This window comes from Ambystoma mexicanum, chromosome 10 (assembly GCF_040938575.1).
Source record: "Ambystoma mexicanum isolate Mex_15411 chromosome 10, UKY_AmexF1_1, whole genome shotgun sequence".
NCBI classification, from domain to species: domain Eukaryota; kingdom Metazoa; phylum Chordata; class Amphibia; order Caudata; family Ambystomatidae; genus Ambystoma; species Ambystoma mexicanum.
Genome location: NC_090932.1, coordinates 325910835 through 325934903, shown reverse-complemented (window position 1 = coordinate 325934903; position 24069 = coordinate 325910835).

Genomic DNA, 24069 nt, shown 5'->3' with positions numbered 1-24069 from the left:
CTGTTTTTAATTTGCACACTTCCTGGTATAGGGCATCTTTTTCCTGATATGGGGTGCCAACCTGTTCAGTCAGTTCATCTCTTTGTTGTTTTATATCACCTAACTTCTGCGCTTTTTTCAAATTATGTTTGGGAATGGAGTTCCTTAATAATTAATTTATTACTCTCCTCTTCCAATTTCTCAATCTGATTTGTAAAGTAATTATCTGTTCTGGGCAGGCTCTGTTATATGTTGTTTGTTGATTCAATTTTCATTGACTCTCTTCCTGAGACTCCACTTTTAATGTATCTAATAGGGCCTCTTGCTCTAAATACTTTTGTCGTTGTGCAGCCAACTCTTCTTTGAGCTGCTTGATGTGGTTTTCAAATTCTACCTCAGAATTTTGGCTCTTTTGCAATTTTTCTTCTACTAGTTTTAATTCACTCTGGGTTTGATTTAAGAGGCCAGACTGGTTTTGGGCAAAGGTTATAATTTCTCTGTATTTTCCTCCATGACCACCATGTGGAGGTATATGTAGGCAGTGAGTCAGGCCTTTTTAAGCTGCTCTTCTTTAATATTCGGAACCATATACAACTCAGTCAAGGCCGCTGTCCTTCCACACATCCATGTTCATGGGGGTGACCTGTTGCATCATGTTGGCTAGCCAGGCTCCCTGCTCCTGTTGCACCCATTCCCCTCTAACGAATAGTTTGGACAGAAGGTGCTGCCTAGCTATATTAATCTCAACGGTGCTCATTATGAAGAGTGTTCTTCCTTTATTTAATTATCTATGCAGGGACAGATCTATACTCTGCTTTTGTCTAGTTCAGGGTTAACTTTACCTTATTTTTACACGCAGGCCTCATACCTAGGGTATAGGTATTGGGCTGGCGCTTTTAAAGTGTAACACAGTTTTCTAACCACCAAAAGTATCACTACCTTCAATGAGTCAGCCTGCTGTGTTAAGCTGTCACGGGTGGAAACACTTACTTCAATCATGGCACAAGCCCCCAATGTGTAACAGATTTTATGACATGGCAAACTCCAGCCAGAGACTTCTTCCACTGACACTGAAGGTGGCGCACAATAAAACACGCCATTTTATTCTTATTTGAACCCTTGATTCTTTCATGTAAAGGCACCCAACCCGTCTCACACCCACCTTAACAAATATCCCGTGTCACAGTAGACCATGAACCAGGCTGGTGTCTATCAAAGAAATATTTATTTATTTTTGAAATTCAAATTAAAAATCAGAGCAAAACAAATTTTAGGGCAGCAGCCACCATGGTGTGGCAACACAACTGCAAAATATTATAATACCATTAATTTAAGAGGGCGCTAGAGAGCCGTCCAAGATGGCTGCTCACTAGAGAGCTCCACACCGATCCCGAGAAAGATCCTGATAAAATAGCTTCATCTCCCCCGAATCCCCCCCCATCGGTCTCAACATCATACCCCAAGTCCCTAACGTCTGGCGGATACCAATTTCATCGCCGTCCGCCATTATCCTGGTCAACGCAGCGGCGGCAGGGGCGAGGCCACGGTGGCGTGGCGCTTCGACGGCGGGGTGTTCGACCCTCCAACGTCATCCTCACCCGAGCGACCACCCCCAGATTCAATCAAGGAATGGGCTGCCGGGCGGGGTGAGCGGCACCCGGGCCCCCTGGAGGTGATGCCCGCGGCAGGCCGGAGATCCATGGCCCGAGAACAGCAGGGGCGGCTGAGAACCCACCCGGCCCACCCGCGCCATCGGCCTTCCGGTCGGTCGAGGCGCTGCTGCTCGCCTCCAGCCTACAGAGCACTCCAGACCCAGCCGGAGAGAGAGGGAACGTATCTGAACACACCAACGGCACCAGGTAGGAGAGACGCCCCCCGGCCTCGGCCGCCCCACACCGGGTCTCATCCCCGGCCTACAGATCCCTGCACGGCTGCCCGACCCTGCGGGAGAGACGTTCCGACACCTTGAAATACTAACGGCCCCAACCACAGCCCCATCTCCAGCGAACGATCAGGCGAGAGGCCCACGCGGCTGCCCCATCCAGGCCTTCCGGGCCCGGCCATGGAAGTACTTTAAAACTCATGAACTCTCCAGCCTCCTAAATCTACATGGCCCGGGCCCCACCATCTCCAAAACGCCCTGCTGGCGGGGGCCCCGAGCGCGGTCAAGCGACCAAAGAACATAGCGGGAAAACTCGTTGCTGGGGCCCACACCGCACTGCGACAACTCCTCGGCAGCAGCGACCTCGTGGAAGGCCTCTGCTGTCATTCTGAAACCCGACAACAGGACACGATGACCACAGCGCCACACAACTGTGACCAAAGCCAAACGAGTGGGCTCTTTGCCGCTACACCCTACAAAGTCGGGAATCCATACCAGCATGGGCAAAACGGACAAATCGCAGCAAAAATTGATGTTTGAAACCGGGGCCATAGCTAAAACTCCAAAGCAGTCGAATCGAGAGATAGCGCCATCACCGAGCATGGAACAGGAAACCGAGTCGATACCCCCCAATCTCTCGACATACGAGAAATACTGCTCAATCTCAAAACAGGCATAGGCAACCTCAATGCCAAAATTGACACCCTCTCATCCAAAGTCGACCAAATACAACACCGCCTAGATAAACATGGCGAGAGGCTCGACACCGTTGAACAGAGGGTCTCCGATCTGGAAGACAACACCACGTCCCTGCCCTCCAAAGTGGCATCATTAGAGCGCCAAGTAAAAGAAATTGTCGCCAAAAATGAAGACTTAGAAGGGCGCAGCCGCCGCAACAACATTAGATTGGTGGGGATCAGAGAGCAACAAAATCCTGCAAAAATGGAAGACTTCGTGGAACAACTATGCAAAGAAATCTTTGGAACAACCACCTTCTCGCCACTATTTGTGGTTGAAAGAGCTCACAGGATCCCAACCAACCACCCAATTCCTGGAACGGCACCTCGCCCCATAATCGCCAAACTGCTGAATTTCAGAGACCGCAATCTAATACTCAGGTTGGCCAGGGACAAAGGCGACATTCAATTCGATGGCGACAAAATCCAAATCTTCCCCGATTTTTCACCAGCGTTACAAGCGTCCCGAAGAGCCTTTGGTGGAGTTAAACGTCACCTCCGAGAGGAGCAAATTCAATATTCAATGCTTTTCCCAGCCAAATTACGCATCCTCCATGCTGAGAAAACGCAATTCTTCACGTCACCAGAAGAAGCCAACATCTTTCTTGATAATATTGGATGTCGCCCATTACGTGAAATGCCTAGACCACGAGGGAGAGTGAGGAATGGGGGCGATCCGCCCTGAAAAGCACCCCACATTCAGCTCGATTTAGGAGATCGGGAAATGAGCAAAAGTCAGTTATATACACCTCGGGATGGGTGTTCTTGGAGGGCACCAGCGCCCCGTGCACAGCCCTGTTCACAATGTTACTTGGGGTGGGGTCACATTCGGGCGGGTTGGGGGTTGCCCGACAGGGAGGGAAAAAGGGGAGATGAGACACAAGTTGGGGAAAGTGTTCCCAGAAGAAACAAGCCAAGAGTTCTAGACGTGCACCGACTGGGGCCAAAACCAGCCCCACCTGAATCCGACCGAGAATAATGTCTCCACCTTGGACATATGCGAATATCCTTGTCGGATCAACATGCACTCCACAAAAGCGGCCTTAAGCACTCAAAACCACCAAAAGCGACAGAGCAGCAGAAACAACGCAGCAACTTTAAGCAAATTCAAACTAGCTACATGGAACATTAAAGGAGGCAACCAGCCCTCCAAAACCTGGAAGTTGCTACACTACCTCCGACGTCACAACGTTGATGTGGCTCTCATACAAGAGACGCATCTACGACCGAACTCCGAAAACCACTGGGGGAAAACGTGGGGATGCCACAGATACTTCGCCTAGTTTTCATCATACGCAAGGGGAGTCGCCATACTCATCAGCAAATCAACAAACTTCAGACTAATTCGGACCCAGAGCGACTCCGAAGGGAGAACACTGCTCGTCCACGGAACCATATACGGGGAAGAAATAATCATGATCAACTCCTACGGCCCCAACATCGATGGTTCCAACAATTTTTACTGGGTCCAGACCCACATTGCATCAAACAAGGAAGCCACAATAATATGGGGTGGCGATCTGAACACCCCGCTCGATCCTCGTACAGACAAAACACACAAAACAACCGCCCCTCGCTCCAAGGCGAGTTTGCAAATATCCGAAATATGCAAAGCACACGATCTCATCGACATATGGAGAAGCAAACACTGTGACTCTCAAGAGTTCACCTTTTACTCCTGGGTACACAAATCCAGCTCGAGACTTGATTACATCTTAGTGTCGCCACATAGCAGACTCCAATAGGGCGAATGCCAAATCCTACCCAGGTCCATCTCAGACCACTCAGCGGTCACCTTAGTGTGCACGACATCTCGGAGCGACTTCACCAGGTCCCAATGGAGATTCAAGCACAGAGCCCTCCAAGATCAACTCTTTGCCGAAGAACTACGTTCCGAACTGAGCGCATTTCTTGAGACAAACCAAGGCACGTTAGCTTCGCCGGGAACACTCTGGGAGACACTGAAATGTTTTATCAGAGGAGTGTGCCTAGCAAAAGAAAATGGAATCCTAAAGAGGTTAAGGGAAGAACTAAACACATGCGAAAATCGCCTCAAAACACTTGAGCAATCAGCTACAGTCACAAATACTCCCGGCTCACTGGCCGCCCTCAAGGCAGAAATGGAATCCTTCAGATCACTAGCAGATAGAGAAGCCAAATTCCTAGCAAGCCACCACAAAATCCGCCAGTATGGCGAGGGGCAACGACCCGGTGCGTTACTTGCAAGACTAATCACTGCAGAACGAAAACCCACGACAGTCGAGGCGGTGCAGGACACGTCGGGAACCCTTGTATACTCTGAAGACGACATACTGGAAACATTCCGCAAATTTTACTAAAACTTATATAACTCCAGTTATTCCAGGGAGCCCGCCGAAATAACAGAATACCTAAATACAACCGAACTATATTGGACGAGTGCCGAGCTACGCGAGCCGTTGAACGCACCCATCACCTCAGCGGAGATCCTAGAAGTCATTAATGAATTACCGAGCACCAAAGCCCCAGGACTGGACAGCCTAACAGGTGAATTTTACAACTTTTTCACAGTCATTCTTGCCCCACTCCTGCTCCAAGTCTTCGAAGAAGCCATAGCCAAAGACCAACTTCCACCAACTCTTTACACGGGGAATATCATTCTCCTACACAAAACAGGTAAACCCAAGGATGATTGCGCCTCCTACAGGCCCATATCGCTAATTAATCTGGATAACAACATTTTTGCAAAGATCCTGACTTGGAGGTTGATGCCACTCATGCCCGCAATGGTTCTGGCGGATCAAGCAGGATTCGTTCCAGGTAGAAATACATCATTCGGCCTCAGAAGAATGTTTGGAGCGATGGAGGCCCTCAACCCAGAAAACCAAGCGGTAGCAGTACTTCTCGACGCCGAGAAGGCGTTTGATTCTGTGGAATGGCCCTTCCTATTTGCAATATTAGAACGAATGGGCCTCGGCAAATGATTCATCCAAATGATAGGCCTTCTCTACAAATACCTGACATCTAAAATCAAACTCAGAAACAAATGCTCCTCCGAAATCCTCTTACGCAGAGGGACCAGACAGGGCTGCCCACTCTCAGCATTTCTCTTCGCCCTGGTCATGGAACCTCTTGCGTCCGACCTAAGGCTTTATCTTCTGCACAGAGGTCTCGCCTTCGGCCCACACAAAATGGTGGTTTCACTTTACGCCGACGACATAGCACTCTTCCTTCGCGACCCGTATGACAACCTGAATCCGGTGATGCGAGCAGTCCTTAAATTCGGCAACTTTTCAGGACTAAAAATCAATAAGGCAAAATCGATAATTTTCCCTCTCACAGAATCAACCAAAGAATTTCAGGATGACTTCGGCTTCCACTGGCAATACTCGAAGGTCCGATATCTGGGGATCCTAATGTCCAGAACCAGCACCGACATCATGCAAGACAACTACGAGAAGACACTTGACACTATCCAAACAAAAGTGAACAGATGGAAAACGCTTCCCCTCACACTTTGGGGCAGAGTGTCCCTAGCGAAAATGGTGATCCTCCTTAAATTACTCTATCTCTTTACAAACATCCCCCTACTACTCACTCAAAAATTCTTACGGCGAATCAAGTCCATCCTTCTTGACCTTATCTGGTCTGGCAAGGTTGCCCGAATAGCACACAGTGCTATGATCCTGCCCATAACGCAAGGCGGACTGGCTTTACCCGATATAGAAAGTTACTACTGGGCAGCACAAGCACAGTTCCTGAGCCAATGGTATGCAACACACTTCATCCGGCCACATGTGCAAATCGAAAGAGCTCTGGCAACACCCTATCTTCTCCGCGCAGTCATACTTAATGAACCACCGACATCCTCAACGCCGATGAATACAATGGTCACGACACACACGATTTGGAAAAAAATCACCAAAAGAAATGGAATCCAAACCAGATATTCTCCCCTCCTTCCGGTGAGAAGTATTCCAGGGATACCCATAACATCTGAAAAGGTTTTCCAGCTCTGGACCAAGAAACTGCAAATCCACTCATTGGGCGATCTGTTTCCGAACGGTTCGTTCCTCTCGATTCAGGAAGCTCGAGACAAAGGTGGAAACAACGCCCTCGACGTTTTCATGTACTACCGAACTTGACACGCCATGCAGTCCAGCTTTGCCACGTTCCCGCTCCAACCACCGACCTGGCCACTGCTCCACGGAGTGATTCAAGCCCAAGGTGATGGCCGCCTAGTGTCAAATATCTACAAAGCCTTGCTAACAGAAAAACTCACTTGCTGCTTAAAAGCCTGAACAAGGTGGAAAAGAGCTCTGAACAATACGATACTCGATGAAAACTGGTCATACATACTCGGACTCACAAAGAAAGTGGCAATAAACACAAGGTACAAACAAATTCACTTCAACTTTGTCCATCAGGTCTACCACACTCCAGCAAGACTTCACGCCTACAGGACGACAATATCCACCTCCTGCTCTCGCTGTGGGCACTCAGAAGCCGACTTTGTTCACCTGGCATGGTCGTGCCCCGAAATAGGAGCGTTCTGGACAGCAGTCCTAGAGAAAATCTCAGCTATAATTGGAGTGCAACTAGAACCTGACCCAACACTGACCATGCTGGGTCTAACCAACCAACTACCAGAACATACCAGAAAACTGGCGAACCTACTTTTAGTCCTGGCACGCAGACAAATAGCTTGCAACTGAGGCAGAGGACCGCCACCAAAACTAAAGCAATGGCTCCAAGATGTCACCTACTGCCAAGATACCGAAACAAACTACTTACGAACTCTGCCCCTCCACGCACGCCCCCCGATATCTGGGGCCTCTACATTGCATACCTGTTAAATGCAGACGACGACTCGAGTTTGCATTCTTCACCTCCAATACAAAACTGTTACGAGCAACCGGACACTTCAATAGCAGCCATGAGTGCCGAACAACAACAACACTAGAACTGATATGAAACTGAACCCGACATTAAGCGGGGATCGTTCCGAGGGAGGGAGGGGGGGATAAAGGGTCTCGTGACCGGTGCACGGTCTTGTAATGTCTCACTATTTCATTGTTGTAAAATTAATAAAGAAAGTTACACAAAATAAAAATAATACCATTAATTTAACTTTCTGACATCATCTACATAAACCTTAAATAGAAATGGAAACAAGATCACCCTTTTTCACAATCATAGATGGCACATAGGTTATGCACTCCCCCTGCAACACTTCCTCCAAACACCTGCTAACTAAATTCTGTGTGGATGGAAAATAGTGGCAAGGAGTCAGCAAGAAGAGGGAAAAATCAGTTTTTGAATTTGACCCACGACCCAGAATGGGAAGCGAAAATGAAAACCTTCAAAATTAGCAAAATAGCATACTCAGATTTCATGTGTTACTTGTAGATCAGTTTACACTTGTGGTAGGATGGATAGGACTGAAATGTGTGTGGCTGCACTAAAGAGACATGGAAGCTTACAGGCTACTGAGCAGGACACTAAAGCAACGTGAACACAGGTGAGGAAATAGATTTTGGGAGGAAAACAATGCAGCAGAAATCACACGCGGCAGAATTGCAATTTCTTATTTCACATAGGGTTTAAACTGGCAAACAGCTAAGAAAATTGGCTTAGCAATCAAAATCCTAAATCGGTTTTGGGATGGGAAACAAAGGCACAGAACAGATAGGATACTAAAGGGAAGGGATGACTCTTATAGGATGATGATATAGGTTATTATTTTGGGAAATGCAAGTCGGATTTTAAAGAAAGCAAAATACACGGGCAAAAATCGATTTTGTTAGCACAATGATTCATTCTCCTGAGACTATATTTTAAGGACTATAATTTTTAAAGAAAGGCACTTGTCATGTGGAGGTTGAGTTCGAATTACAACCAACTCACCGTGAATCTCTTTATAGGGAAATCAGTTGATTTATTCCAAATGATACTAGGGACTTATACAAGTAACTGAAGGAAATAAAGAAAAAAATATGATAACAGATATAGACTAACACAGATCCTTCTAGGGAAAAGGTGAACAGAGGATACTGGCACTTTGGGAAATGACTAGGTTTTTAATGGGGTTTGAATAGAGTTTGGACAGGATGCAGGGTAAAATAGCGGGATATGCAGTTTTTGGGTACATGGTGATAGGAAACTGTACTTCTACAGAGCTGGGTGGTCCTCTTTTTTGGGGGTATACAGAACTGTCTTATTTTATTTAGACTGAGGTACACTTCTATATAAAATAATACATATTTTAATCATTATAGACAATACATTGATGACTTCAACATACTAAAACACATAAAAATCAACACATGATGTAACATTTGAAGGTACTCTTAATCACTAGAACAGCAACACAAAATGTCTGAATTGGGTCTTATCATCACAATAATGAGTGGGATTAGTAGGGTACTGAGGGATATGGTTTTGACAATATATTAACCCTCTTTATTTTCCTCCTTATGATTCGCCAGATGAATTCAGACGGATCATAAGGAGGAAAATAAACTGCAAATAATCCAACTGCAGCACCGTTGGATATGGCAGGAGCAACGTACCTGCATTCATGCAGAAACACACTGATTGGCAACAATGAGTATGAAGGCTGCAGATTCTTATTTGACACATTGTGTATGCAAAGCCCGCTGACTTTGAGCCTCCTCTCAGTACTGAGTGTTACAAATGGTTGGCCTTCCTGAACAGCAATAGTAGTTGAGCGTTCTAGATTGCGTTAGTTATCCTTTGCTATCCCAGTCATTTCTTTTTTCTTCGAAGACACTGTGTATTGTGTTTAGAAGTCGTTTCTTCGCTTTTCTTATTTTTGTCTTATGCATTTATGTTATTGCACTAGTGTTGTATAACTGTTTAGTTCTTAAGTGCTCCTACTACTTCTTTTTTTAAATATGACGCTTACCTCGCCTCATTAATTTCCTCTCATCTCCTGCTGTCCCTTCCGCTCCCCCCTTGGCAACCTTGCCCTCTCTCTCCTCCTCCTCCCCTGCCCCTCCTAGGGCTCTTTCTCCTCCGTAGGGCGTAGCTCTGATGTGTACCCCTCCACGGAAGTTCTTTAAAGGCTAGCAACATTCTTCATATTTCCACTCTCAACTCTCGCTCTGCTGTCAGATACTCCACTGACATCTGCCACCTCTTTGAAGAATTAGACCTTGATGTCCTTGGTCTTACTGAAACATGGTTCACGGCCAGCTCTGTCGCAAGCTTTGAAACTCTCCTCCCTGATGGCTACAAGATCCTCTCTGCACCCATATCCTCCTGGACCGGTGGGGGGTAGCCCTGATCTTTCCTGAGTGGATTCCTGCCTCTATCATTCCCACTCAGACCTACACCTTGTTTGAATGCCTTATCTGTAGGCTCTATCCCTCTCCTACCCATTCTCTTACTATGGCTACCATCTACTGGCCTCCTGGTCAAATCATCTAATTTCTCTCTGAGTGGATGGACCTCTCCTCCTCCCTCCTGGCCTCTACCACTCAACTCCTCCTCCTCCTCGGTCACCTCAATATCCATCTAGACACTCTTTGTTCCTCCTCTTTACTCTTCTGTGACCTCTCCGACTCCGTCTCCCTGTCTATCCTCCCTCTGGCCTGACTTACTCTGCAGGGCACACACTCGATGTCTTGCTCTCCTATGACCTCCGCCACTCCATCGCTCTGACCACTTCTCTATCCTGGAGCAATCATTCCCTCCTCTCCTCTCATCTCGCCAACTCCTCCCCGCAAGCCAAGCCTTCTCCAACATTCGCCACCACCTCCCCCCCTCCACCTCTGGCTGACACATCCTGACACAGCCATGTCTCTGCTCTTCTCTTCCATTTCTGATACTATTGATGCTCTTGCCCCTGTCAGGATGATCTGTCTGAAGTCCAAAGGCAAATGCAATTCCTGGTACGACTCTGACCGGGCTACACTTAAACGTAGGTTTATGGGCGGCTGAGAGGAAAATGGAGGGCTTCTTGTTCATCCTCTGACAAACTGCCCTCTCACCTACTCCAAAGGCAATACCGACTCTCTGTCCTCACCAAGAAGAGAGTCCACATTCAAGTCTGTGTCTCTTTGGCATCTAACAACTCGACCAAACTCTTTAAAATCTGCAAGAAGCTGGCCAACCCTGCTGCAGTCTCTAGCCCTCGTGTTGCCTCGTAGGCGCTTTGCAGTTCGCTTGCCTCTTTATCTCAAAACTCCAGGACATCCTGTCCCCCTCTCCTCTCCTTCCCCCTTCTCTCCTCTCCATCTGTGCATGCTGACCCTCCTCCAGCCACCCCCCACCCTCTTTCTCGTCCTATCCGCTTTTTTCCCCTGATGAGGTCACTAGACAAGGCTAATCTATGAAAGCCTCATCAAAAAAGGTTCATCCCTGTTCCTCTAACACCATCAAGGACCACATTGATACCCTCGCTCCGGCCCTTGCTGATTTTTGCAACCTCTCTTTTGCCTCAGGATCCTTCCCCTCCCCTCTGAAGCACTCCTGTGTGCATCCTCTTCTCAAGAAACCCACATCTGATCCTTCTTGTCCAGTTCACTATCGTCTAATTTGCATTACTCCCTTTCTGGGTAAACTCCTGGAAAAGCTGGCCATCTCTCAGCTTAGCCTTAATCCCGATTTTGTTGGCTGTCTCCATCACCACCAGTCTGGCTTCAGAGATGCCAGAAGCATGGAAACTGCTCTCTTGAACATCTGTGAAGATCTGCTCTCCAACCACGACTCTAACATTTCCTCTGTCCTCATCCTACTCGATCTCCCTTCTGCCTTCGACACCGTCAACCATACCATCCTGCTCAACCGTCTCCATGATAACCTGGGTATCACCGATCAGGCTCTGGCCTGGTTGACCTCTTTCCTCTCTGATCGACCCTCCCAGGTCCAACTTGGGTCCTTCCTATCATCTATCTCCCTCTCTACCTGTGGTGTTCCCCAGGGGTCTCACCTCTCGCCCTGGCTTTTCAACTTATACCTGGCAACTCTCGCCCATTGTATTGCCATTTTCTGCTCAAATTTCCAGTGCTACGCTGATGACACTCAACTAATTTTCAGGCTGCCCTTGGCCACCTCCTCTCCTGCTCTCATCTCTGATTGCCTAACTGCCATTCAAGATTGGTGTGCCACCAACAATATTTGTCTGAATGCTATCAAGATGGCGATCCTCCTCATTGGCACACCTTCACCATCCTTTCCCCTTACTCTCTGGCCGGCCTCCCTTGGCTCTCCGCCTACCCCCACATGCAAGGGTAAGAAACTTAAGGTCATCTTTGACTCCACAATTTCCTCCTCTGCCCACATCTCTGATGTCTCTAAAAAGTCAAACTTCCTACTGCACCTCCTCAGAGGTACTCTGCCTTTCCTCTCCTTCGCCCAGAAGCTCATGGTCTCCCAAGCTCTGGTTCTCTCTAGATTGGATTATTGTAACAGCCTCTTTCTAAATCTACTTGCCTCTACTCTCCACCCTCTGCAACTAATATAGAACAGGACTGCAAGACTTGTCCATGGCCTCAGGCCCTGGGATCGCATCTCTCCAGCTCTGAAATCTCTTCATTGGCTCCCAATGGATGCAAGGTTAAAATTCAAAACCCTCTGCATTGTCCACAAGGCTTTCTGGGGCCTGGGTCAAAAATAACTTCAGCTATCCCTCCGCAAATACCTTCTGGATCATTGCTGAAATGGTGGAGGTAAGTAAATGATAGGGGGTCAGAGAGAGGTCCAAAAGTGGGGAAGTGTTCATGCCTCACTTGGCATGAAGACCGATTTCAGATCCTGACTGCGTTTGTGGAGGGTAAGGGTCTGGGGGTGAGACTAAGAGAGGGCGGCTGGGGAGGGAGTGAAAATTAAGGGAAGTGGTCAGGCGTGACTAAATCTACAGACACCTGCTGGAGTAAAACATACACAAGCCTTCTCTAATGGCTGCTGGAGTTTGCAAACCTCTTGAAGGGTCCTCATGCCAATAGCAGCCTCTGACTGGCCTATAGGGGAATAGGCCCATGGCCAAACCAAAAGCCCAAAATGCTGATGTGGGTCAGTTTCTTTGGTCAAATTGGGCCACTTTTTTGGCCAATGTGGGCCAGTTTGATGAGTTACTTCACTATGCGGCTTATAGTTTTGAGCAGTGTTGCTAAATACATATTCTTTAAAATGCACAACTTGCATCACATTTAATTAAAAACATTTTTTTTTAAAACCTTGGGTACTACTCAAAGAGTCTGTCATAAAAACAATGAATTACTATTTGCAACTGTGGGCCACTTTCTCTTTGGTGGACGAGACAATGTTATGGTCCAGTCCGACCCTGGCCATTAGGCGCAATATATTTAGGCCCCACCTATAGGCCCTGGAAGGTGTGCAGTGATCGGGGACACCTACGCATTGCACGGAGCTACTCGCACGCGGCATGTCCCTCCGCTGGGAGCGTGAGTGACACGGGAAGTTGACCGAGTGAGCAGTGCCAGTTGTATAATCGGTCCTGTACCCACACAGCCACATCTGTCATCTGGCAAACTTGTATGCCTGCACACTGCCACAACGCCGTGCCAAGTGTCATTAACATCTGCTGATAACATTCCGTCCTCTCCGGACACAGACCCACAATCAAACAGATTCCGTTGTGAGGGGGAACAGTGGATAAACAGCAGGAAAGCCGGGCTCGAAACGAACCAAACATAAAGTTGTTCTGCTGCCAATAACTGGGCCGATTTTCCATTCGACCAACGTACTTGTAACCTAGCTACGAGTAACTGCCGCAGAACAGCACCACACTAGGCTACTGTTGTTTGTTTATTTTATTTATCTGGTGCTCCGCCTCCAAACCGATGCGTAACCGTGCGCAAATGTACATGTTACATACATTGGTTACATTAGGCATAGAGGATTGGTGACATGCATTACTGTTGATATGTACTTTCTTTGTTAGATTCATAACATACCAAATTTCAGGACTATGCGTTGGAGCGCCAGAGGGGACAAAAGAGGGATGTGCAGAAAAGGAAGAAAGTAGAGGGGAGGCGGAGAGGGTGAATAGTGAAAGAGGTCGAGCTAGTTGGCCAGAGGAAAAGGACAAACCATTCAAAAATACGATGACATTTTTTTTATATAAGTGAAATAATTGTTGATATTCAACACACACTTTAATAAGCACCAGGAGGCGTTGCTCCAGCCAATCAGGAGGCTAGGAATGGGGGCTTGCATTCACACTATAATCCCATGTTCCATTTCCCCCTGGCCACCTCCTGCTACTGTTTTTAACTGGAGACTGGCCCCCCTCTGCCACCTCACCCTGATGTACCCCCATCCCAACCACAATGTTCCCCAAACCTCTCCCACCCTGCCCCTTCAAGACTCCTTATCGGCGTTGCTGTCTCCCATGCCATGCTCCCACTGAGTGACCCCTGACCGCCATGGAAACAAAATGGACAATGCCTGGCAGATATAGCTGTCCATATTTTGTATTCGTGGTTGGCACGTGGTTCCCCAGTAAAGATTTAAATAAGGCATATTTATACTGTGACAAATCAACTTCCGTGGTACTAGTGACCCAGGGATGAATATCGGTTTCTAAACCAACAATCAGCCCCACACCTCTAGTACACCAGAAGGGATCGAACAGATTGGAAACACAATTAAGAACCTCCTTGTCCAATTTTGGTAATGAGGACGGAACAGCAGGCTTATCTCTGCAAGGTCGTGGATCGTTGGTTAGTTGCAACACAGCGAAAATACAATTATTATCCAATGATAAAAGGGACTATCCAGTCAAGGTTGCATAAAAAAACGACTTTATTATTAGCACAACAGGCAGTTCTAGCTCACTACAAAATACAACCCACCCTGTGAAGGAATGCGGAGAACAGACAGTTTCAAGAAGGAAAGGGGATGCACTCTGGATGCTGACAGGAGGATAGTCCATAAAGTCATTAATTGCAATAGTTGAAGGATACTTGGTTTCAGCACAAAGGGAGGAAGGGGCCTTAAAATGTCACTAGAGGCCTTCGGAGAAGGACCAGGGGACAGAACCACAATGTACCTTGTGCTTGTAGAAGTTGTTGGTGCTCAACAATGTAGAGTTGGTTTCAGGGCGCTTCACAGCTTCTGAGACAGAGTACAAGACAGGAGACAGCTGAGGGTATCATGCAGCAGGCAGTTCGGCAAGCGAGGCTGGACGGCCGTCTGCAGCCAGGCCTACACAGTCGCTCAGAGTCAGGAATCGTTGTCTCAGTGCTGGTTGGCAGGTCTGAAGCACAGGTCGAGGCGTCTCGGACGGCGTGAGCGACTGCAGGGTAACTGTCAGCGGTGCAGTCAGTTGTAACTCGAGGGGCTCGACTGGCTCAAAAATGTCCTTTAAGGCAGACGCTGGTTGATGATTGTCAATGCACTCCTAGCTTCTTCACTGGGCTTGTGTCGTCCTTTAAGGCGGATGGCCTAAAGCTGAGTAGAGTGTTACAGGCAACAACCTTGTCCTTGGTTTGGTTCAGAAACTCTCTGGAACTTCCCGCCTAGGAAGCTTGCTTGCAAAGCCTAGCAGGGCACGCTGTGTGCTGGCTGGGTACCAGTTCTGGAGCTGCTGGAGGGTCCTCTGGATTCATTATCTCCCTCTGTTCACTGTGAGAGGTTTAGGGGAGGAATCTTGCTTCCTCGCCTAATCCCTCACATATACACCGGACGTTCACCTGATCTGCTAATAGTCTGTACCACCTCGGTCTGGGGCGTACCTCAGGGGTAATGGATCTTAGCCCTGCAGAGCCCTTTGTTTCACTCTGGTCTATTAAGGTTCAAGCTGGCAGGCCGTTATTACTGAGGTTCACCCCAGACCTTGGTGGTTAAGGCTACAGTGCAATAAGGATACCTGTATTGACTTGCTAAGGACTAAACGTCAATCTAATTGGATGGCATTGAGTATTGATTATACCTCCAGAGACACATTCAATACAATCACTATCACCAAGTTCACCACTAATTCAGGGCAAATTAGTTTGGCTGAACTCTTAACCACCTACATTTTCAAGCACTCAGGATTCACAGAATACCTCAAACTTTTAAGAAGTTCAACCGATGGAGTTCAAGTGAACTGATATGTGATACAATGTCTATCCTTTCGCTTCTTGCCATTGTCTGAGATGCTTGCAGAGAGGGGGAAGGGTGGGCCCTGTTGCTGTTTTAGGTCTTACTTTGAAGGTCTTTAACTTAGAAGAGAGAACATGCGGTGATTTAATTTAAGCTGCATTTTGGAAATGTCTTGCTAGAACAGAATGTATTAGTTATGCAATAACCCATGAGGTGGGGAGCTTTGCCACTTGGCAATGTCTCGGGCCCACAGATGGGGAATAAGGTGTAAGTACCCCCAGATGGCATGGGGTGCGGCTGACCGGAGATACCAATTTGGTGAGGCAGCATGGGGCCGGAGCACGCAAGAGTAGGTGAATGCATGCAGCGTCTGTGGAAACAGAAGACAGACAAGTGAAGAAGCTGGAGTCGCAGGGCTAAGGGTGTTTCAGAGAAGCAGAGAGGCAGAGTCACCACTAGAGCCAGGGGCTAGGTGGAGCTGAAGACAAGCAGCAATGAGGTAGCGAGGCAGGCAGCGGGGTGAGGAGGAGGGGACGTTTGAGAAGAAGATCCAGACAGGGGTCGTCAAAGGGGACGGGAACAGTCAGAGTCGAGTGGAATGTAAAAGAAACAGAGAGTTTTACCATGTTGTAAAAACAGCTGATCGACCAAAGAAAATGCATACATTGGGGAATCCAGGTACTAATTATCTTAAAGAGAGCCCGCTCTCTGTGAAAATAATGTGTTCCTAGGAGTAAGAACCACTATGCAAAGGGCTCCTTTATCCAGATTTCATAGCAAGGTAGGTTATGGCATGTAGGGATTTCATTTTCAACATAATTTGTGATAGTATTTTTCTGCCAGTCCTCCTAGCACCACCGCTTCGCTTGAGTTTGTCGCATCATACAATTTATTGCTTACACAGTGCCATGGGATTTTGCCTCCACTTTTGTATAGTGTTATATTTGTTGGTTGGATGGTGGTGATGGTTGGTACTGGCAGATTGTTATGGGAATGTGTCACCCAGTGCTTAAATAAATACACAACAGCATAAGACAGAATGATACATATTATGCTTGCATATGGTTTGCCCACTTCTTTTATGGAATGTTAACTTGTTCGGTGGGTGGTGGCCGGAAGTAGACCTGCTTGATTATTTTGCATCAGCTGCTTCATTAAACAACATAACACAGAAGACTTGATATTTTACTTGCACTTTACTATACCACTGCATTTGGGGGATGTTACATTGTTTGGAGGATGGTGGTGGGGGCAGTGGCGATGCCAGTTTGTTCTGGGGTGTGACGCAAAGCACTGATAGTTTGTGTGTTTTGCATAAAGTCCTTTAATGAACACACAACAACATTACAGAATCCACTCTAGATGGTGTTCACATTTAATTTGCACACTACGTTTGGAGAACAATGCATTGTTTGGAGTGTGGTGACGGTGATAGGTAGCGGCACTGCCAGGTTGTTTGAAACATTTTGCAGCAAGTTCCTGGGTGGATATATACACATATAACAATATAGCTTGCTTCAAAATGTGGGGTCAGGCGCATGAGCAATTTGTGCTAGCTTTGAAAAAACAGCTCTAACAGGTGTGTCTTCTATATGTGAGGTGAATAGGCAAGCCACTTAACATTCACAAAATGGTCTGGGAGCCCCTCTACCGAGAACGAACACTATTAACCTGTTCGATGGGAAGTTGCCCACTCAGTCGGGTCTACAACCACATTTTAGCTCACTGTACCTATCACAGCGGAGAAATATCCATTTGCATATCAGTCTTTCTCCCACCCACAGGGACAGTCCAGCACGGAAATGCGAGGCAGTTCTCCTCTGAACAAGAGTACCAACAGCAACCCCAGACACGTGTTTCGGCCTAGTCAGGCCTCATCAGTGAGGTGGAGCTGTGCCTCCCTAAGCACAGTGAGCAAGGGGTCCAGGTCTGGATTACTCTGGGTAACATGACCTTAGTTGCCAAATGTGTGGGATAGAAGAGAAATGCATGGGAGCGAGGCACGTTGTACTGCAAAAACAGTTATCCTGCATGTGCTACTAATGCACACATTTTATGTGGTACTGTGCAGCGCTGGCCAACAACCATACATGACATATTGCACGTGTCTACCAGCACACTGGGCATTTAACCATGATGGTCGCCAGTGCTACTGCACTGAATGTTGCCACTGGCTCTACTGCATCGAACACATCAATGCAGTCACCTCAAGCTGCATTTGCACTAAGATCGGTCTCTTGTACAAGTAGACATTTTGCCCATTACATATTAAAACACAACACAATTTAACATTGCAACACAGCTTGCTTAAGAATTTGGGGCCTCATGCAAGAGCAGAAAGCACTGCCTTCGGAAAACCATCTTTACAGGTGTTTGTGTGTGTGCGTATGTGCGTGTGTGTTAAATAGATACACTAATGAATATGTCCACAGTGGCCAAAACCGGGATAGGATAGTAGTAAGGCATGGAAACACGCATTTAAACACTGGACATGGCTGCATGCGGCACTTTACTGCAGGCACTCATGTGCCCTAAAATCAGAATCTTGTGCAAGTGGAAATGTAACCCATCGTGCCATGTCACGACAGCCCAGAGCACACATTCAAGTTCTGCAAGTGATTGCTCTTCTACAAGTGGAAGATCCAGCCAATGAATATGTGACTGGCTCTATATGCCTAAAGGCTTTGAGTTATATCTCTCAGAAGGGGATCAGGAGTGCACCCAACTCTCCATGTTAGAACTGCCCATGGTCTGAATGCCTTGAACACCTCTTGCATCTTTCAATCCTACCAGTCGTGTGGGGTTTCATTTTGGTGATGATGGGGGTGAATAAGACATCCAGCAGGTTCCAGCCCCTCAAAACACTCCTTTGCAGCACTCCTGATCTCTTAAATCCTAGCCCATCATGAGCAGCGACACAAAGCAGGGGACTATGGAGGAGAAGACGCAGTCGTTTTCAGGATCAACCCTGAACATTATTCCACCGGGATCCCTGAGAATTCCAATAGAAGGTGATTGGAAAGAGTGTCTTTGGGTGAGTAGTCCATTGTTTTTTTCATCAAAATCTCTCACTATCCAAAATCCTTGATCAGTCTTAATCAGCGCCTTACAGCCTCCATTCTTGCTAGTAAGAAACCATGTCCAGGGTACCCCGCCACCCCTATTATGTGGCAGGTTTATCAAGACATTAGCAAAAATAACTTGTCATGGAACTAACTGGGGATTACAGCAAGGATCCAGGGGAGGTTTCCTTCATCTATGAATCAATCAATGCATGGATGACGGAGAACAAATTGTGTATTAATGGATCCAAGACATAGGGGCCGATTCATGGAACAAACGTGCGCCGAAAATACAAGCGCAAGCAGGCGCAAGGTGGCGCAAGCTTGAGAAAGCAAGCGCACACGCACGCGGGCGATTCAAGGAAGGCGCTGCGCGTGTATAACACTGGTTGTGCACCAAATCCGTGCGTGGAGCACGCGGGCGCACACGTCATCAAACGGCGTGCGCTACGTGCACAGCAAAAGCGCACATAGCGCAGTGCACACAACAAAAGTGGGCGGAACAGAGGGCGTAACACGTGGAATGGGGAATAACACATGAAAAAGAAGGCGTAACTGGGGAAGTTCTGCAGGGAACTACACGGAAAGCCCACACGCACGCGAACAACCCGTATTCATGGATCCGAATATGGGAAACCTGCGCACGGCAAAAGATGCGCATAGGCGTCAACGCGTCCACCACAGGAAGGCAGGCGGAAGCGTCCCCGCGCACAGTATAAAAGTGCGCGCAAACAACAAACACGTATATACCGCTACGATGAATGCCCCATTTGTCGCAGCACGGATCGTGGGACACCGCAGGAGGAGGAGAATAGCCAGGGCATGCATTTTCTGACCCCGGACAAGCCTTTTTGGGATGCCTGACGACCAGGTTTACAGCAGGTATAGGTTTCCGCCTCGTATCATCCTAGACCTGGTATGGGAGTGGGAAGATGACCTCACATCCCCCACCCTCTGCTCCCAAGCATTGAGCCCCTTGGAGAAGGTGCTCAATGTCCTGCATTTTCTGGCCACTGGGTCATTTCAGCGGACTACTGCCATAGTGGAGGGGGATCTCACAGGCCATGCAGACACGCTGCCTACACCAGGTCTTGGCAATCATGACAGCGCGCCCCTCAGTCCGCAGGCACATATATATGCCCAGAACACCGGCAGAAAGGCAGGCCGTTGTCCAGGACTTCTACAGGGTGGCACACTTCCCCAAAGTGCTTGGTGCCATAGATTGCACCCATGTGGCCCTATGTCCGCCTAGGGCCACTGAGCACATCTACCGAAACCACAAGCACTGGCATTCCATCAACGTGCAGGTGGTATGCGATGCAAAGGGAATCATCACCTATGTCTATGCAAACTACCCTGGCTCCACCAATGACAGTTTCATATACAGAATGTCCGCCCTGAGCCGGGCCCTGGAAGCTGGGCAACATGGCGACACATGGCTCCTAGGTGAGTACAAATGCCTGTGCACATGCATGCATGTCACACACACACACAAATACACAAAGCCCTATAATCACAACCATCATCACCTCTCCAGGGGACAGTGCCTACCCTCTGAGCAACTACATGATGATGCCAATCCGGAACCCCACCACACCACCCCAGGTAAGATACAACGCTGCCCATATTGCAACCAGGGCCATAGTGGAGCGCACTTTCGGAGTGCTAAAGTCACGCTTCCGCTCCCTTGACCGCTCTGGCAGGCAGCTACTCTATGCGCCCCCAGTAGTGTGCAGGATCATTGTGGCAGCATGTTTCCTGCACAATGTTGCAACACGGCAGAGCGTACCAGTGGACATGGTGGTGCCCCCACATCCCCAACCACAGGCACAGGTGCTGCCCATGGGAGGGGACAGGGCACGTGGCGAGGCAGCCCGGACCCAGCTTGTGGCCACATTTTTCACCTAAACTGCGGAGTGCACACAGGCCTGGCACATACCAGGTGACAATCGATGATGACAAAGAGATAGTCAACTGTCACAACCTTACCACCCTGAGAATGTTGCCATGCAAGTGCCACATTGTGTGCATCCCTAGCTCCTTAAACATAAGCAATCCTGTGTAACCAAAAGGCACACATGCAAGGTGTGAATCACACAGACCTGAAAAACAGGCCATGACTATCACTGCTATGTCACCCAAACCCTCCCAAACCACAACATGACATGGCAAGCAATAGCTATACACCAACACAGTACCAATAAGGTACACATTGACATGTGAAAAATGTAAAGTGGCATCACACAATGATGCCTGACATGGAATCAGATGAAATGACTAACCAACAACCTCCCACCCAAAAGAAGTCATACCCTAATGCATTCCAACAGTTGTAGTTGTAACATAACAATGAATGCCTGTCTACATGCACATTGTGCATTGCAAAATCAACACTGCAGCTTCTGTGTGCCATGCCCACCTGATGCAACACACTGCTCAGCGCACAGCATGGTGAACAGCCATTGTGTGTGACGCACACCCTGAGCATCACATCCAAGCGACAAAATACATCAAAAAGAAAATTACGCATGTACAGGATCCACAATTGGTCATAGATCATGTGCTGCAGGGACACATTGGGCACCAGAAGGCAAACAGAGTGTACATGTGGACATGGAAGGGTGGTTGTATATGTAGTGGATCATAGAGCGAGTGTGTGGGTCAGTAGGGACAGGCACTCAATATATGCATGTGCAATCAAGTGACCATCAGTTTCCTCTACACATCACATATGAACATTCACCATGTGTACACCCCAGCATGTCAAGCCATCAAGCCACAACTATTCCCTCACACCTGAAAGGTAAACACAACACATGAACAGGCATTGATCAGCAGAATACATCATGTATATAGGATACTGCAATTACAATGTCAGGGTGTGCATCACACTGTAGGGCAAGGCAACTGTCAACAACAAAACACCCCCCCTCCCTCACAATTCACCATGACCCACTGAACAACTGCACCTGGGTTATCTAGCCTTCATCCTTGAAGTTAACCTGGCCACAGGATCACCCTTCCCCTTTGTCACCATCTCCCACCTTGTGTGCAAAAAGTGTCCAGCACCCTCAGCGGCCACCTTGATTTGCAAAAACACCACATCAAAGAGAACTCAAAGCAGGCCTACACAGAAGCCAAGCAAAAAGCCTGCAGGCAGCAAAACAAACCAGAAGACCCTCTAGTAGATGACTTGAAGTAGCAGTACGTCACCAAGCCCAAGTACTACCACAATGACATAACAACCAAGGTAGCACAGTAAAACAATTTCACAACAGGATGTGTACCATGTGTGGTACATAACACAGAATAATGCACCACAAACTGATGTGTACTGCCACTGCTCCAATGTACAGGTGCAGGAGTGGCAAAAACCAACCACCCCCACCGTGGCTGGGTGCCTGCAAGGTCAAACTCACACAGGCCTCTGAGACCCTGGTGGGGAAGAAGGGTCAGGGATATGCAGTCGGGACAGGCATTGCTATACTGGATAACCGGAATGAGGGGCAGGAGAGGGGAGTAGGATTCACATGGAAAAGTAGGAAATGCAAAAAACTGTACCACTCACATTAACACATACACAAGTACACCAAACCTGATCATCATGCACATAGTAACAAATTACTCAAATGGAAGACAAACAGAAACTTATCTCTGGGGTGAGTGCTGGACTCCTGCCTGCGCACTCCCAGGTCCGGTAACAGGAGCAGTTTAATGCTGCAAAGAGAGCCACAATTACTAATCTGTGCGTGGCTATAACACACAAACAGACCACCATATATGCCCCAAAGTAACAAAATACTCTACAAACAAACAATCTGGTGTGGATGCTTCGTACCCATAAGTAACATTACCCCTGTGATGGTTCATACACAGTCAATGCAGTAAGTCATGCGCCGCTGGGTGCATTGCAAATGGAAGACCAATGTGTCACGAATCACACAACATGCAATGTTCCCTGGGTAAGCAGCCAGATGCATATAGCAAGGAATGACTTCAGAACAAGTCGTGTTCCACCATGACCCAAAAAAGTAGGTAGTGCATGTGTCAAATTCTACATGGTAATGAAATGCACTGCACATGAGTCTGTCCCTTGCTGTCTGTCCCTGTGAGCTGCTTCTTTCCATGTCTCAGAATGCTACATGGCTAATACAAGTGCCTCAATGGACCATGGTGGACCGGAGGGCATGTGCCACTGGCCCTGCAGGTGCCCCAGACAACTTTCCCATCAACTAGCCATTAGTCCACCAACACATCTCAGCTGTATTGTGCGCTTCAACACCAATATTTGTCCAAGCTCACCGTCAGTGCTGCTACTAAGCATGCATGTGCAACTGGCCAGATGGAAGGTCTGCTGCGTTGTGGCCCCCCTGTCCTGCTCACCTTGCCTGGAGTCCCTTGAAATACATCAGCTGTTTTCGGATGTATGAGCGCAATCCCTGTGCCTCTGCTTGCGCACACATGCGCATGTCGGCACAACCAAACGTGTCCAGAAAGGGCATGAAACACATGATTAATGCTTTAAAATCATCTGTGTGTGTCTCTTCAGGCATTACATGACTGGACCATGTCAGAGACGTACAACACAAATCACACCATCAGTCCGTCTTTCACAGACAAACTGTTGAACACACCATCTATGCCATGAATTGCAATAGGCACATGTACAGTATAGATAATAAACATACTACACAATGAATATCAATGAATGTACACATTAATCATGAAACCCCCATCTAGCGAATGAAGAACATTGGTCAATAACACCCCTATCATCCCCACTAGGGGTGTTAACACAAGTTTCACAGCAGCAGACATGCCATAGATATGACAGTCCAGAGCCCTTGTGTAATAGGCTGTTACACCAAACCATCCTTGTGAGCCCATGGATAAGGGAAGCAGGAGTGGCATATGTGAGTCAAGGATGCCAAGCTGCAAACACATACACAAGACAAGCTTGAAGGGCCCAGCTTGAACAGACAGATAATGCCCTCAAAAGCCACAAAGCACCACACTGTCACATGAAAGCACAATAGACAAACAATTTCAAACTATATTAACTAATTACACTAACTATGAAAAACCTACATTAATTATTTAAACTAACTATCAAAATGAAACTAAACTGACTAAACTAAAAGAAAAATCAAAAATGGCCACATATGACCTAGGGGGGGGGAGGCACCCAGGAGGGGGGAGGTACAGGGTGCTGCTCAACACCCACATGCGATGATGTTGAGGAAAAATAAAACCTCCATGGGCTCAACGCCTGCACAGCCTGACCTATGTGGGAGATAGATTGTCGTCCGAGTCTGGCTCTTCCTGGAAAGGAGGATGTGGCACAGGAGCATGA